Source organism: Lynx rufus, unplaced genomic scaffold, assembly GCF_022079265.1.
Source record: "Lynx rufus isolate CCGP_SWC_20201006 ecotype Redwood Valley unplaced genomic scaffold, mLynRuf1.p SCAF_17, whole genome shotgun sequence".
In the NCBI taxonomy this organism is placed as follows: domain Eukaryota; kingdom Metazoa; phylum Chordata; class Mammalia; order Carnivora; family Felidae; genus Lynx; species Lynx rufus.
In genome coordinates this window covers 580,678-584,451 of record NW_025814831.1, presented here as the reverse complement: position 1 = coordinate 584,451, position 3,774 = coordinate 580,678, and the positions used below count along the sequence as shown (strand labels likewise).

Below are 3,774 nucleotides of genomic sequence, written 5' to 3'. Positions count from 1 at the left end.
TGCTGAAGGAAGTGGCAAAAGCCAGTCACAGAGGGTTGACAGGCAGCTCCCTAGGCATCTGAGCTCTTGCTTGGGGTATATGAGATGTGCAGGCCCCTTGTGACTGAAGGTGGGGTTTCAGTACACCCCAACAAAGGAAATGGAAGCACAGGATTTATGACTTACAGAGCCAAGAACAAGAGGGCACAAGGACCCAGGGAAGGGCAGGCCTCCACCCCAAATTCCCAATGATCAGGACATAGAAAACAGGGTAGCAAGTACAGAATTTCTTGGGAGCGGATGGGGCTGAATTCGCTAACTTTCACAGGCTCACCTCTGTGTTATTCTAGAAGGTGCTTGGAAAACGAAAGTGGGTATCCTAGGCGGATTCTTATCTACAGTTAAACTCACTGAAAGGTAGGCAAGAGAAAGAGAACAGGGATTCACAGAGTCATCCATAGGCACTTGTGCCTACCTTTATGATTGATTTCATTGGGTGCTCCTTTCAGCCTCATGGTCTCAGTCTCCCACATTTAGGAATTTTGTCTCCAGGGAGGCACAGCTTGCGCTAGGTGGAACCTAATGCCCATCCCTTTCCCTCACAGCCCACAGACACCCCAGTTTGGGACAGGCAGTATGGGTGGTGGTAGCCCTCTATTATCCTGAACACATGTTGGGACTGAGGGAAGACAGATTAACTGGAGAATGAGAAAATGTTCAGTGCACAAGAGCACGGTTTTGGAGAAAACTCATGAATTTGCCCATAAAAGGCCTTGTGTCAACTTCTCTTAATTCTGGAACCAGACACTTCTGCTCAAGACACAGCTGCACTCTCAGGTTCTCTTCCCAGAAACTAAGGCTCAGTTTGGGCTCTTACTGGCTTAAAAACTACATAAAGGCCACAAGCATGCAGTTTTCAAGTTTTATTTCAGAGTGCTGGTCGGTGACCCATGAAAGACCTGGTGTCAGAGCCGTGATGTGCCTGAGGACCCCTGTGTCTCCCACGGACCCTTGGAAACGTGGATGTCAGCTGTGCTGCCTCATTACTGTATTTTTACAGATGCACCAGGTGCATTGTCTATAGTTGTTCAGGAGTCTGGAGGGTGAATTATGGATTGTCTTCTCCAAAAATCTCTTCCTTAACTTTTTTTGTGTTTATAGTTCTGATATTTATGGCAACACCAAAGAGAAATGCAGCGCTTATGACATAAATGTGACCAAAAACCACTCTGAGATATACCACGGATTCACGACTTTGCTCACTGAATTCTTCTTGGAGGGTTCCACAGTCTGTGCTCACACCAGTGCCTTGTCCGTGCACCATAGAGGATCCCAGCCTATGTGGCAGTGGCAGTTCCTGTTATGGTTGCACATCCCTCTGTGACTGCATTTCTCTGGGATACAGTCATAATTCAGCTGAGCCCCACTGCCATTGGAGTAGGTATCCTGACAGAACTTTCCAGAAGCACAGGAAGTACCAGTTCTCACATGACCAATCTGGGTCGTTCCTGTGCTACAATGTGAATCCAGCCCCAAACATCAGAACCCTGGATCTCAGACAGATGGAATCCAACATGCTCTTGCAGCTGAGGGAGATGTGTGACATTTCTACACTACCGCCTTCTACACGGCATGCCTGTATGGGAACAGGTTCAGCGTTGAATTCCCCGGGGTCTTCTGCAGTGTCCATGTCGGCTGCCTTTGTGATTTATGGTATAGCAGACATCTTCACCTTTCCCAGAATTTCTGCCAAAGCTTTCTTGGCAGTGAATAGTGTGGTCAGTGCAGTTTCCATGATAGCAGCAGCCCTCTGCAGTGCACGGGGTTCCATCTTGCATATGGAAGTCATCAGGGTACGCCAAGGTCACCCCATGGCAGGACTCTGGAAGATCACGTATATTTTGGATTGGTCTGCAGGGTGTCCAAGCAGTGGAGTTGGCGCAGTCTGTATAGCATCTGCCTGTATTACATTTGCCCCCAGGGGTTCAGATACAATCACGCATACAGCCTAGATTGCTGTAGCACTGGTTGAATGAGCTGCAGTCACACTGCTTTCCTGGATCCACTATGTAGTTTCCATAATGATAGTGGGTCAGGCTTTTATTTAAATGCACCATTTCAGTGTTGAACCTGCACTTGCCTGTTCCACAATTCATTATGTGCTGCATATGAATGAAGGAACAGTTACTGAAAGCTTCCATTATACCAGTTAATTGGGTCCTAATGCAGTTGGACCTTTTTTGGCAAGCACATTCATCAGTGTCAATGCACAAGCCACAATTTCTTGCAATCTGATGTGTTGCTATGACAGACAAGAGTAAATAATGTCTGCCTAAATAACTCAGAATGATGGCATATAACCTATTGGTCGATGGCATGTAGAATATACAACTGGAGTGCAATGAACCTCATGGGGCCCATCTCAAATCACATTAAGGGTGAATGTGTTTTAAGAAATCGAAAATACTTTGACTCATACTATTGAAGAGAAAAAAGGACTCTGATGCAACACATAATTGCCCGTGTGAGCTTGATGTCTCTCACTATAAATGACCATGAAACCAATAACTTACATCAATAGCATGAAATATTGACTCAATTAAGCTAACTAGCCTTATTAGGAATTGGGCACTCTTTTCCACGTGGTTAACACACTATAGATTGTCTTGAAACTGAGAGCAAGTCCTTTGAAAATTCTGTGATGGGATGAACAGAACTTACTAGAGATCCTTGGGGCTGCACTGGCATTTCCTTGAGGAACAGGGGGTCCCCTGTCCTCCTTATATCCTAGGTTATAAGTAGGTCCCATTGCACAGATGTCTGCGACTCTCTGAGAAACAAAGTGTTCAAACCATTGGAAATCACCGAGGGGTCTCATTTCATAGGCAGGTTAATCCAACTTCATGATATCTTCAAGGCTGCCATAGCCTGTGTCAATTGTGACCATGGAAAGACGAATCTCCTCCAGGTCGCCGAGGTAGTAACAGTCTGGAGGCATGAAACGGTAGTCTACCTGCAAGGCTCCCTGAGCATCCTGAGTCATCATCAGCAGAGTCTGGACCAAAAGAGTTTCTTGTGCCGCATGTGCATAACATGTCTCTTGCCCCCAAAGCGCAGGCTATAGGACAGACAGCCAGACATCTGAATGCCCTTGCTGTGGTTCGGCTCCTTCTTGGGAATTACCACCTCAGAGGAGGTGTAGCACCATGAGGGATGCCCTTGAGAACCCTGCACAGGAGCCAGCACTGCCCAGAGTGCAAACAGCAAGAGGGGTGCCCTCAGGGTGACCTGGCCCTCTGCCAGCCTCATGCCCCTGCTCAGGGACATCTGCCAATGAGAATGATTAAATGGAGGATCCTCAGCAAAGCCAGGTCTAGACCATCAGACAGAACAGAGGGCTGTGCGAGGTGGCCAGCACCCTGCACCTGGGGGCCACCTGTGGGGTTAGGCAACAGTCCCATGGTGTGGCATTGGGTGACCTTGCACATCAGTTAAGCTGGGGTGGATATGGGAGGGGCAGGTGGGCCATGGTCAAGAGTGGTCACATGGACATGGGTAGGGATTTGGCCCCAGAGGCATGGCTCTAGTCAACACCTTCAATCTTTCCTCCAGCTACTTGCATATGGGCTATGCAGTTATAACACCCTGAACTTCTCTACCAATTCCATGTCCTGTGGTACTGCTGGGTCACTTTCTTTGGATGACTACTTTTCTCATTTCAGAGACCACTGCTTTTGCTTCCTTGTGATGTGGAGGTAAACATTGTCAATTTTACCTTTATGGGTGATGCAAAAA

General features: G+C 47.4%; 1 pseudogene; it reads right to left on the bottom strand.

The window, feature by feature from the left end:
- Positions 1 to 1,087: 1,087 nt before the first annotated feature.
- LOC124512382 (disintegrin and metalloproteinase domain-containing protein 29-like) lies at positions 1,088 to 3,306 on the bottom strand (annotated as a pseudogene).
- Between the last annotated feature and the right edge of the window lie 468 nt (positions 3,307 to 3,774).